The 13,872-nt window shown below is 43.9% G+C and overlaps 1 protein-coding gene across 1 annotated transcript in view; it reads left to right on the plus strand.

Annotated features, from left to right (window-relative positions):
• Window positions 1-3,247: 3,247 nt before the first annotated feature.
• Window positions 3,248-13,872, plus strand: part of TEAD1 (TEA domain transcription factor 1) — a 254,213-nt gene continuing 243,588 nt past the window's right edge. Inside the window, exon 1 of the mRNA XM_080640120.1 lies at window positions 3,248-3,699. The gene's annotated coding sequence lies outside the window, so the exon portion shown is untranslated. The remainder of the gene's footprint in view (window positions 3,700-13,872) is intronic.

Raw genomic sequence — 13,872 nt, forward strand, 5'->3', positions numbered from 1 at the left:
TGTTGTTGTATAAAGTTATACTTCCTTCATTTTCAACACTGTATATAGTATTCCATTGTGTGATTATATCACAATTCATTTTTTCCTTGCTACCATGTGTGGACATTTGGTTTTCTTCTTGTTGGGCGTTATTATAAAAATGCCACAGACTGGGGGAAGGTCAATAGGGGGAAAAAAAAAAAGGAGACATATGTACTACTATTTGTAATACTTTAAACAATAAAAAAATGAAAAAAAAAATAAAAATGCCACGGAGAATATTCTTGTATGTGTGTCCTGGTGCGCATGTACCCGAGTTTCTCTTGGCTGCATTCCTAAGAGGAACTTATGGGTCATAGAGTATGCTTATCTTCAACTTCACTAGCTAATACCAAACTTTTCCAAAGTGGTCATACCATTTACACTCCTTATAAGAAAAGGTGCTCAACTTCATTAGAAATGAGACAGATTGTATCATTATTATTAACAGATCTTGTCCTACAAATCATTAACTTCCTGAGCCTGGTGCTTCCTTAGGGTAAGTTCTAACCCAGCAATTTTCAACCCTTTTCATCTCATGGCACACATAAACTAATGACTAATATTCTGTGGCACACCCAAAAATATATTTTTTGCCGATCTGACAAAAAATAGGTATAATTTTGATTCATCCACACCAGACAGCTATTGTTTGTGTTGGCTGTTGTCATTTTTTAAAATTTGGATTATTTATAAGAGTAAAGAGGCCAGTGCCTCTGCTTAGTCAGGTATTGCTTGTTTTAAAAATTCTTGCAGCACACTGGTTGAAAATCACTGTTCTAACCCACCGGCTCTCCTTTCTACTTTAAGGCCCACTCAGAGTTTCTATCTCAGTGAGTTACCATTAAGTGGATCACTGTGTCTCTAATGTGTTACAAGTTAGTTTCTTCCTTGGTAATACTTGGGGGTAACAAACTGTCTTGTATCATAAGTGACACAAATCAGTTGTTACATCTCAGGGTCCACTGCCACCTTGGCAGATGGTTGATCTTTAGCATTGTGTATAGTACTATATTTGGGTGGTTGAATGGAAGGTTAAGAGCATACAATTTGGAGCTGGACTGCCTGGGTTTGAATCCTCACTCACAAGAGTTATTCCTATTTATGTGTAGGTCCTGAGCAGTGTATACTTAGCTGAATGAGACCCAATCCATTTTCTAGTGACTCAGATATGGGGGCATCATCCCAGTACACTGGTACAAGTAGTGTGTCTGGTGCAAGGAGCTTTGAGGGTCCTAGGGAGGAAATATCTAATTGAACAGTCTTCCTGGGGAAAAAAAACAACAAAACAACAACGCATGCAGATGGGAGGAACTGGAGAAAATTCTGGTCAGGAAGTCACAGTATATCACGAAGAACTCTGAATCCCAGGCCAAAGAACTTTTCTGTAATTCAGAAAGGAATGGGAGACCTTATATTGCCAGGTGGCTGTGAGATAGGAACTAGATTCTGAAAGGCACCCAGGTGCACTGGGCCAACAAATAGTGGTTTAGAAACCCTATTGTTTGGCTGATGCCACCATCAGACTCTATCAGGTACTTTTGTAAGATGAGAATAGTTGGAGAGATATGTCTAGGACAGTTTTAATGCCAAATTATGTTTTTACACATTTCCAAAAACCAGTGCTAAGGTGGCTAGGGTCATTACTGTGAACCTCATTATATTACCTTATTATTTCATACAAACTAGAAATATAATGCATTAGGACCTGACCATGGTGGTGGATACCTACACAGATTAGAAAATTGAATAGGAATACAGGTACATGCAAATGAGTACAAGTAAAATGGAAAATTTAAGGTGGGTTGTATCAGTGTTAACATCCTAATTGTGATTTTGTAAGACATTACCACTGGGGAGAACTGGGCAAAGTGAACTATTTCTCAGTGTTATTATTTTTTACAATTGCATGTTAATTAATTTTCTCAACAAAAATTTCAATGAAAATATGCACTAGTAAAATTTATGTTTTGTAGAAAGAGTCACATTCCCCTTCTTCTAATTATCTATATATAGGTTATTCCTGAGGCACATAAATTAGACACCATTATATACCTTCAGGCACCAACTGGAAAGTAGAGAAAAGTGCCTATAAGGGATAAGCCACCAGTACTGGAACTGCATTATTATTTTGATCTAAGTGAAACTGCAGATTACAATTACCCCGAATTTTTGACAGTCCTGTCACAGTGTGTCAACTTTACCCAGCTGTTTTCTGATTTACTCACTGGGTCTACTATGTCACTTTTGGGTCCTTACCTCCAAAGATAGGATTAAAATAATTCTGGGGAGGGGGCAGGAATGAGTAGGAGGGGCTCAAGGGGGGGGAGGGGACATCTGTAATACTTTCAACAATAAAGATAAAATTAAAAAATAAAAATTACGATACAAAAACGTAATTCTTATTATGGAAGTGCAGCTTACCTACCAAAAAACAAACAAAAATATGATGTGAAGTTTCCGGATATAGCATTTTATAATTTAAGGAATTTTTAACCTGAGCCATTACTTTAGAAAAGTACAACCCATAGCAATGAGTGCACTTAATTTCTTGAGTGGCTTGGAGAAGACCGTGCTAACAGGGCCAGGGTTATTATGAACTTTGTAATTATCATTTCTCTGTTATGCTAAAGGTTTCCTTTCCCTACAGTAGGGCCAACTTGGACCTGAAAGAGAGCCTCGAACTTTTATAAAGTGAAAGAAAAGAGAGGAAGAAATGGCAGGCTGGGAATCCGGCCCCGGAAGGCAACCACCGCACTGAAGGACAACCACCTTAATTTCCAGAAGAGAAATTTCACTTCTCCAGACTTGCAGATTTCCACGAGTCCAGGAGCTCTCTTGGCGGCCGCCCGAGCTTCGGTGGGAAACTGAGGCAGGGCTGACGCGGCGCGCGCAGCTCAACCTGGCGCCCGCCCCAAGGAGAGAACCCAGGCTTCCAGAGTTCTCCGCGCGGACGCGCACTCCTCCGGCCGCCCTCTCCCCCGCCCGCCCCGCCCAGCTCGGGACAAAGCCCGGAGCCCGCGCCGGGCGGCTCCCGCGCGCGCCACGCTCCCCCGTGGGCGCATGACTCCGCCCCGTCGCCCCTCGGAGGGGGGAGCCCGCGCCCCAACATTGAGGCGGCCCCGCCAGGCCCGCCCCGAATCCCCATGACGTCACCGGCGGCGGCAGGCCCCGCCTTCGGCCCCAGGCGGCAGGCCGCATGACGTCACCGAGGCCCCACCCCTCCGGAGCGAGTTCGGTCCTGGCGTTCATTTCATTCCTGTCCTCATTCCGAACATTCTTAGCATCGCTCGCGCCGCTCCTCGCCGCCCGAGCCGAGCCGAGCCTCTGCAGCCGCCGCCGCGGCCCCGCCGCCCGCCGCGGGCGCCCACCAAGCACTTTGCAGACTCGCTTCCACCCTGTGGGCCAGTCCGCGCGGCGGGGCCCGGGCCCGGGGCGGCCGCGTCCAGGGACAGGCCATGCAGTGAAGCCCCCCCACCCCGTCCACCTTTGCCCGGAGCCGCGGGCAGCGGACCAGTGCGCCCAGACGGCCCCGGGGCAGGAGCGGTGCTAAGTAGGGGTGGGGTGGTCCAGCCCGGGGACCAGGAGCCGGGGAGGGAGACGGGCACCGAGCTGAGGGCGGGAGAAGCGGCACCGAAGTTTGCCTCGGACTCACCGGGCGCGGCGGCGGCTCCTCGCGAGGTAAGTTGGCGCGCGGGGCTGATGCTGGGTGCGAGGGGAGTACGGGGCGCCGCAGGGTGGGTGGCCAGTGGCCCGTCCCTTTCCGGCTGTTCTTTCACTCCCGGCTCTGCTTTGTGTGAGACGGACGGGCGAGAGGGCACGCGGAGGGCCGGGCCGGGCCCCCTCGCCCGCCTTCCCGCGCCCCTTTCAAGGTGAGCTGCCCGGCGCCGCCGCGCGAGTTGCCGGGACGCCAAGTTGGGCCGCGCGCTGCGGAGCCCGCGCGGCAACAGGCGGCCCCCGCTGGCGGCCCTGGAGGCGCCGGGCCGGCCGCGCCGCGCCCCCCGCGCCCCCCTCTCCCGCCCGCACGCGCGCACACACGCACATACCCTCACATCCTCGGGCCGTTTTCACGTTTTTCCCGGAGAAGTCAGAAGTTCGAGGGAGCGCGGGCGGGGAGAACCGCCTGGGAGCCCGAAGCCCCCCCCGCCCCACCTCCAGACAGCCTCCCGGGCCGCCCCCCAGTCGTCGGGGCCCCCAGAGGCCGGCCCAGGGTCTGCGCCGACTTGTGCTGCTGGCGGGGGTTTCGCTCCTTCTTCTCAAAGATGAAAGCAGGCACGGTCGTCTTTGCCGCTTCTCCAGGACTGTTGCTGCCGCCGCTCCTTCATTGCACATTCAAGTGGAAAATTTTCAGGAGTCAGCAGAAACATTGTGTCCAAAAAAGACTGAGTCGCAGTTACCACCAAATCCTGGAGGAGACTCTCCCTGGAAAACTTCCCTTCGGTAGGAAATACTGGGGGATTTGTTTGTTTATTGGAAGAGAAATGATCCCCAGGAGGGAAGAAAATCAGGGTGTACTTCTAGTCTTTGTTCGTAGCAGCAACACTTGTTTTCAAAAGTCCAGAGGCCCGCTTTAAAGAAAGTTCAACTTCTGTGAGTTTCCTTTTTTAAAAGTATATATATTTTTAAAAACTGAGGCAACATTTTAAATGAGTTGAAAACAATAGAGGGCTCACACCTCCCTATTCTCCTCCCAGGAAAGAAATAAAATCCAGATCACAATTTTCCTTGCTTTCAAATTCTTTCTTTTTAAAGATTTATTTAAAGTTGAATGGTGTCACTGGATAAAAATATTTGTGAAACAATGGAATACCAGCCACCAGCATTTCTCAGAAGGCTTGTTAACTTCTCAGAGGCAAGTGGCTGCCTGTGATTTGTAGAAATGAAAATTGACCTCAGTAAGCACTGGAAACTTAGAGACAGATGATGTTGCAGGAGCGGGTAATGTAAAAAGGCCATGTTTTAAAAACAGTGCCTTGGAGGAAACCCAGGTCCTGGGACAGAAAGGTCTGCAAAACCTATCAGGTATGAAAATCGTGTAAAAAAATTAGAATGCTACAGATATTGCAAAGGAGCAGAACACGATCAGTTCAGGACAACCACACGCTTCTTCCTCCCTACCTTTCACTAGGGTCGTTTCTGGAAGTTGAGGTGGCCTGATCATTTGTGGTGTGCTGGGTGCCTGCAGGTGGTTACCTGAGTAGACAGATCCCTTCAGGAAGACCTGATCTCCCTGCTTTGTCAGTGCGGGGAGTGGGTTCCTTTTCTGAGTCTGCCATGGATCTTGCTTGTGCCTTATCCATGGGGGGCTCCTCTGCTAGGGTACTCTGGAGGCAGTGGTGGGGAACAGCCCTCAGGTTGTGTCCAGTGCTTCTTCACCCTTTCACAATTGGGTTTGTGCCCTTCTGTAAATAGGATCTTTGGGCCCAATCACATTTGAATGCTTATACGGGGCCAGCCTTAGATCCAACTTTGGTAAGAATCTTTCCTCTTTAGAAGGAAATTACAGAGTGACTCAGGAAAGACAAATGGATTAGTTGAACCTTTGTCAACATCGAGGTTTTGAATTGTTGATAATTTTTTTCGGGGAAAGGCTTATTTTTCTAATCTCACTATTTCCATAAATGGTCACAGATATTTTTGTTTAGTGTTTCTTTGTATGTGCAACTCTGTTGAACTCTCAGGTTTCAGGTTTTAAACAGAGTTTACAATTCTTTTATTTGTTATTGGTATAAAAAAATGAACTGATAAGCAGTATCCATTACTGGTTCTTGCTGTTGGTATGAAAGTGCCAAGGTAGACCATTTTATTTTTACTTAAATGATAAGTATTATTTGATCCACAGTTTTAGGGGGAATATTAGAATATCTTTTCCTTTTGTTTTTTTTTTTTACAACTTTGAAACAAAGCCAGTATGACACTTTGCCCTGACATTGAGAGGAAAAAATAAATTATAGGTAAGAACCTTTGTTTAGAGTCCTCCTCTGTGTGATCTTTTGTAAGGTAGCAAATAGAACTCCAGAGAATATGCCTGAGAGATTATTAGAGATTTTTTTTTCTTTCCCCAAAACATAAACCAGGACTCACCATGACATATACTTAATGAAATTTAATTTAAAGAGGAGGGCAGCCTAGCTTAGTTTAAGCCAGATTGAAATGAATTTCTCACCGAGAGGTGCTTTCTTGCATTGTGGTACAATGTGTGTCTGCTCCACAGTAGTGAACTAATTAAACATAAGGGAGAGTTGGGGTGGGGGAACAGCCTGGGGGAAGCCAGCTTTCTCCTCTGTTCCCCTTTTCTCTACCCCTCTTTTGCTTTATACAGCATGAATTCTGTATTCATACACTCACTTTGGGGACTGGCATCCCCTTTTATTTAGAAAAAGGACAAGCAGGTCATAAGGAAAACCAATGTTCTATGTTTTTGTTGCTTGCACTTCAATTATTTATAAACATTTTTGAATTTTGCTGGCTCTGACAAAACAAAAGCAAGTATAAGGATATTTCTTAATGGGGAAATTTGGAAAGAATATACTTGCAGTGTTCTGCCATCTGTGTCTAGATCATACTTACTGTCACATTTCAGTAAAAAAGTGTGTACTGGGACAGTTAGAGAATGTAGGTCCCAAATGTTATTTATATAGGTCTTTGAAGAAATGAGCTGTGCCATTAACAATATTTTAACATTTGTTGCTTCAGAAATGGATTGATATCTCTCATACACAGGGGTTGTAAAAGACCTGCACATTTGTGGGATTACTCTTCTCTAATCTCATGTGTTATTACGTGTTAATTGTGAGCACAATTATACTGCCTGCAAATGGAAATTGTTGTGTTTTATCACTCAGAAGGTTGGTGCAAATAACTGCATGTATGATCTAGTGTACATAAGATGACCATGTTTACACACAGATAGCAGTCAGATAACACTTTTAAAGCTTGTATTTTAGGCACCTAGTCTTGTTTCTAATAAAGAGATTGCAAAAGGGAAAAAAAAAATTGTTCAGTGAAAGCTTTGCTTAGAGGTTGGTTCTGTTTAGTGGTAAAATTTTGGGGGCCTGTTTTCTCCTAAGACTGAAGAATGCTGGCCAGAGCAAGTGTCCAGCTTTCTTTGTAGAACCGTAGGGAAATCAGAGCCCTCCTATCTGTTGATAAATTCAGGCATGACAGTTTCACCCTTAGAGTTCAGTGACTGGAACAGCAGAGTACTGATGTTCTACTTCTAAACTCAGTAAGAAAAGTATATTGTAAGCTTTTTTGCCCTTCGACAAACTTAGACTTTGCTGCTGAGCTCGTGTGGACTCACCGATGTCTGGAATAATCTTTTATAGCTGTGTGGTGCTTTTTCTTTTTTTTATCTGTTGAAGACACAGATTACCCTGTGGCATTTAAATTAGATCCCAATCATGTTTGAATAGTATCAGTGATGTATTTTATTCTTCCATATTCACAAAGGTGATAATATCAAGTAATTCAGGTTCATGCTAAGCACTTACCGTTTCAGGGTTGGGCTTTTTGGCAAATACCAAGGTAGGGATCTCCCCCCCCCCCCCCTTTTATTATGATTACTGGATTTTTCTGAAATCTGGGAGGTTTGGGGCCTTCCCTATTCTGGGGTAGTTTTTTGGAATGCTAGAATATTTGGACCTAAATATCTGGAGTGTTTTTGTGCGGGTTTTTATGTTGTTTTGTTTCAAAGCTGTTAACTGTTGAAGAGTCCTTAATCTGTAACATACTCATCATAAGCTTCTTTGACCTTATCCCATATTTACACTCACTGTTGAAATTCAGCCATTTCTTCAGATACATTTGAACTGCGTAGTGGTGCAGAATAAGAGAATTTCAAAATATTGAAATATGTATTTTTTATTTTAATCAAAGCAAACGGGCGTGCTGAAGGGTAGGTTTTCAGGATGGTTTTCCTTAAAGGGTGGCTCACTCTCAGCTCTTAAGTTCTTTTGTTCACTGACTTTTTGCATGGTTGGGAGGATTCTCAAAAAAATAGTTTCCATAGTCTGGGAGTCCTGGCTAACTGTGAAACCACTGGTCTCTCTTCTGATTGGATTGGGCGGGGGTTTGTTCTAAGAGGCTGTCTTTTCTGCTTTTGTGGCAGACCAAAGGAAGGCTCCATGCTGGCTGTATTATGGGCCCCTCTCTCCTCCCCCTGTTTTTTAAAAAAATCAATATTTACTACCCTGGTTCTGTGCTTTCTGCCTTTTCCCCCCCACATTAGTTTAAAAACTAATTAATTAAAGCTCTGTCCTAGGATTTCATTAGTAGTTTTAGGGACAGGGTCCAACACTGGAAAATGGGTTTCAAAGGAAAATCCAGCTTATTGATGAATAAGTTAAGTCACTGTTGTCTCCAGTGGGAAATCTCTGGTTGCTTTTAGGCATCTGACAGGTTTAGATGTATGTGTTAAGTGACTGAAACATTATTGACTGGGAATATACAACAATGACGAGTGCTGTTGTTTTTACTGATACATAAACTGAAAAACTGCTGCTAATGGTGGGAAATGTTAATTATGTGAGAACATATTGAACTTATATTCTCTGGCATGAACTTTTTAAAAAAATGCATGAACTGCACTGCTTTTTTTATAGGCACAGCTTTCTAATTATCATAATTCAGTTCAGCTCAGCTCTTGGACAGAGTTCAAGTGCAATCTCAATTTAACTTGAAAGGAGTTGTGTGTTTTTTAAAAACTGAGAATGTTTAAGAAAATTTGAAAAGTTCATCCAAGAATGTTGTCTGCTTAGGTGTGGGAGATTTGGGGGATGAAACGAGTGCCTTTCTGTAATAGTTAACTAGATCTGAATATTAGGAAAGACTCTATTTTCTTTCTTTCTTTTTTTTTTTTTTTTTTTTTTTAGCTTTGCACCTATCCAAACCTGCATCTTGTGCATTTTTGCATAACCAGATGTTATGTGTTCTGAGCTCTCTTTGGAAACCAGTGCCTTTTCCCTAATAGATAGTAAACTAAGAAATGAATATTTTATTACTGTGAAGGATATCATCTTTGCAAAGATAGGAACCTTTTTTAGAGAGAGTAGAAAGTAGAAAGAAAGGCAGAAATCTTATGAATTCATTCGACAGAGTCACCATTAATCTTTTATACCAACCAAGCCTTTAGAAGCTGATCTCCTTATCTGGCGTCTTTACACTTTGACTTGATGGCATTTTGTAAAGGGAGTCGTCTTTGTCAGCATTCATTCCAGTGTCCAATGTCCTTTGGATTTCCTATGATCTTATTGTCTTTTCAAAGAAAAAAAAAGTTAATGAAGCCCAGGCCCCAAATCCTCTGTGGAATCGATTTTAAGTGAAAGAAAGAACAACTTCAGCTGGACCTTCCTACTCTCCGACTCTCTCGTCTGGCCTCACTTCTGCTAGAATGCAAAGGGAGCCCGCGGAAACCAAATGACTTCATTTGCTCTGGCACTTCAGAGCCGAATTCACTTCCATGGTGGTGAAATAAAAGGAGCCAAGTGTTTTAAATAGCCACTCCCCAAGGCCCGCCCGCCCCAGTGTTTTGAGAAAAGCTCATTGTCTGTTTTCAGCCCTAGCGGGGAGCCTGCCTGCCTCACCCTCCCCCACCAGGCAGCTCCAGTTCTGAAGTTGACATCTGGTTTTCTCCCTGTTCACCTGATGTGTACCCATTCACGCGCCCACATGAAGTGTGCCCATGTGTGTCTGCAGGGAACACCTATTTTTGACATTGAATATGTGTGTGTGTTTCAAATCTCTCCTGGGATAGGAGGAGGCCCAGAATTAATAGCACAAAATAAAATGTAAACACAGTAGCCGCCCTGCATGCCACTGCTGCTGGGCTTCTGTCCGATGGTGCTTTCTGGGTAGGCGTGCCTATTGTTGCAGCAGCAACAGGCAGCAGAAGTTGGGGCACCATATGGCGGATGTGGGCCTCAGATAAGCTGTCTGGTAATTTAGCTTATCAATAGCATTTTGATATGCTTCATTTTCAGATCACCCATCACCATGGCTGGGGGTGTTATGGGGGCCAGCTGATTCCAAAAACTATTGAAGCCATTGTGAGCGATGCTTCCTTTGGTGGAATCTCTTTCAACCCTTTCTCCCTCTCTGCCTTTTCATCTGAAAGCCTTTGGGAGACAATGGTGGTTAGAGTGGGAAAGAGCACTATCAGCTGAGGGAACCATCAGTCCCTAGCCCCCAGCCCTGTCTTGAAACCTGGGACACTTATAAGAACTCATCGGGTATTTTCATTGAGTGGAAAACAGTAAACAAACTACTTAGTAGCATTTCATACTGGTAGAGCCGAAAAATTCCCATAATTCAAAATTTGCTTTTGTTTTACATACTGGAGAGATAAGGCTGATATTGTTCTTATTTTGATAAAAGGTTTCTAGTTTTGTTGTGCATTAAAAATATGTCCCTCATTTTCTTTTACCTTTGAATTTTGTCTTAATCATAAAATGTAAAAATGATTAGCATCTACGTAACTGGATATCAGAGGACGTGTTATCTGTGATTTGGAGGCAAGAGTCAGCTTCCTTCCTGACTAGGGATTGTTAAACATGGAAATGTTTCTAGAAACCTCTACTCAGAGGCCAGGTGAAGCTGAAGCAAAACTAAAATCTGTTCCACTATGAATTGAAGGAGGTGGGCAGGTGGGTGACAACTCTTGATTAAGTTACCAGAGCCAACTCAGATTTTTTGCACATAGTAGGTGGCTCTGTGGAAATTTGATGATGTACATGACCATGTGCTTATCAGCCATGTGAATCTCGTTCAGCAAATATTGGGTGTCCTTGGTATGTGCCAGGCGCTGGAGGAGCCAGGGTAAGACTGTCTGCCCCTTTCCCAGCCCACCCTCCCTGCACATTGTCTCTCAACTTAACAGGCCCCGCACTTTTCCCAGATTTTGACTTGGGGTTAGTAATTGACAGTACATGGATCCTTTTACATGGTGAATTTAGGATGGTTCTGACTCAAACCCAGCGCAGCCTCGTTCTGCTCCAGCCCCTGGATCCTCTGCCACACGAGTGGTTCTCACCTGACCCTGTGCTTGGCAGCCACCACAGAGCTCTCTACAGCCTGGCCATTACCCCTGGAGACTTAGGAGGGCTGTGGGAGGCACAATGTTTCCGGTTTTCTAAGAGAACCTATTGTGGTGTTCACCTCTGATTGGGAATCATTGCTCTAGGTACTCTAATTTTTTTGTTAATCCTCACCCAAGGATGTTTTCCATTGTTTTTTTTTTTTTAGAGAGAGTGAAAGGGGTGGGGAAATACAGAGAGAGAAGCATCAATGTGAGGGAGACACATCAATTGGTTCTCTCCCTCCCCCCTCCCACCCCTCGGAACAGGCCCAGACTGGAGCCAGGGATTGAGCCTGCAACCCAGGTACATGCCCTTGACTGGAATTGAACTCTCTCGATCCTTCAGTTTGAGGGCCAATGCTCTATCCATTGAGCCAGACTGGCTAGGTTGATACCCTAATTTTTATCCTTAGATTGAATCAGACAAAATGTGGCCATCCCTCCTAACTCTGAGTTGGGATTTTCCTCCCCCCTGTATTTGTGAGGCGATGTACCAAGGAACATATACTGAATCTTTTGTTTTTATTTATTTATTTTTTTATAATATATATTTTTATTGACTTTTTACAGAGAGAGAAACATCGATCAGCTGCCTCCTGCACACCCCCCACTGGGGATGTGCCCGCAACCAAGGTACATGCCCTTGACCAGAATCGAACCCGGGACCCTTCAGTCCCCAGGCCGACGCTCTATCCAGTGAGCCAAACCGGCTAGGGCTATTTATTTATTTTTAATTTACCTTTATTGTTGAAAGTATCACAGATGTCCCCCCCCCTTTTGTTTTCTTGGGGCAGAGGGGACAAGAAGAGATTAACAAAGAACTTATATGCATACCTATACTGAATGTTAATGGAATTCACAAAGATGTTCTTGGTTGATTTTAAAGATACAACTGCACAAAAATAAGGTCGCAACTGCGAGAAGCAATAAAATGAGTAGAGCCACCTTCTTTGTGCTCAGCTTTCATCTGTTGCCCCTTGGGAGTGTAGCAGTTGTTTCCAGATGTGATAATAGAGGCCTGTGTCAGGCTTGCTGGGAAAGGGTTTAAAGACTAATTCTTACCTGGCTGCTTGCAGAGGTGTTTTTATTTTTGAGTAGTGGGGATGCTGTCTGAGCTGCTCACTGAGCTCCTCAGATGGTATCCCTTGACACTTCAGAGTGAGGTGGTAGGATGGGTGATCCTGATAGCAGCCCAGAGACGAACCCGCTGCTGATAAACCATATGTGGCTTTTCATTCTTTTTTCTCTGTTCCCTCCACCTTTGGGTTCCTTGAAATCCAGATGCTCCCAGTTCTGCATAGAACTGCTACTTGACCCTGGACATTTAAACATTTACAGGTGCTACTGTGTGCCAGGGTTTTGGTGATAAGTAAAAGATGGCCAATGAATGGTGATCAGTAAAATTTACAGGAATGGAAACAGGCATGTAAAGAGATCATCACAGTCCAGTGGGGAAACAGTGTATCCCATGTTCCATGAGTTCCAAGATGCAAACTTTTCCAGTATTTGAATATACCCTTCAATTCTGACTGGCCAGGCCGTGGTCTCCATCCATGACGTGGTTGCACACTCTCATCAAAGACTGTAGAACAAATGCAGAATGCTTTTGTCACAGGGGGCGATAGTGTGTGGAGCAGCATGGATATTTGTCTCTTTGAGAAGTTGTTTTAGGTATATCTTATCCAGTTTATTTTGCTTATACTTTACTCTTTATGTCTGCACAAGATTGACATACTTAAAAGGTTTCAGTGTGCATAAAATAAGATTTCTGAGTGATACAGAAATATATATTTTGTTTGTTTATTTGTTAATTCTCAACTGAAGATATTTTTCCATTGATTTTTAGAAAGAGTGGAAGGGCGGGGGAGAGACAAAGAGAGAGAAACATCAATGTGAGAGAGACACATTGATAGGTTGCCACCACACGTGCCCTGACCAGGGCCAGGCATCGAACCTGCAACCGATGTATGTGCCCTTGACCAGAATCAAACTCAAGACCCTGCAGGCCAACGTTCTATCCAGAGCCAAACCGGGTAGGATGCAACAATATTTTTTCAAAATTAAGTTTTACTGATTTTAGAGAGAGAGGAAGGGAGAGGGACAGAGAGATAGAAACATCCATGAGAGAGAAACATCATTGATGGGCTATCTCCTGCGCATCCCCTCTGGAAATGGAGCTAGCAACACGGATATATGCCTTGACTGGGAATTGAACAGTTACCTCTTGGTTCATGTGTCAAAGCTCAATCGCTGAGCCACACCGGCTGGGCACCTTATTTGGATTCTTGGGCTCAGCCACTCACTAATTCTGTGGCCTTGGTCAAATTACATTGGACCTCCTTTCTCGAACTTAATTCGTTCCGGAACGTTGTTTGAGAAGTGATTTGCTCGAAAACCGAATCATTTTTCCCCATTAGAATTATGTAAATTGAATTAATCCATCCCAGACCCCCAAATGATTCCCTGTTTTAACCTTTCTTATATACAATACATGTCTAATATACTGTTTATAAATAAACACTTCTTTTCTTAAATTTATCATACCGCCCCATACTAGCCTTAAACAAATTTTTCATATATCACTGCCTCAGAAATGCTACCAGCTAACTGCTTTTTCTTTATCCAATCAACAACAGTTTTTCTACCTATTCAAGTGCCTGTGATTGTTGTTTTGTGAGCACTTTCACACCCTTAGCAACATTAACACTTTTTATGTTTTAAAATTGTGCTAATCATCAATTTCACCAGCAATAAAAGCATTTTCTCCTTTGTTGCCTGAG

The sequence above is a fragment of the Plecotus auritus genome, assembly GCF_963455305.1.
Source record: "Plecotus auritus genome assembly, chromosome: 9".
NCBI classification, from domain to species: domain Eukaryota; kingdom Metazoa; phylum Chordata; class Mammalia; order Chiroptera; family Vespertilionidae; genus Plecotus; species Plecotus auritus.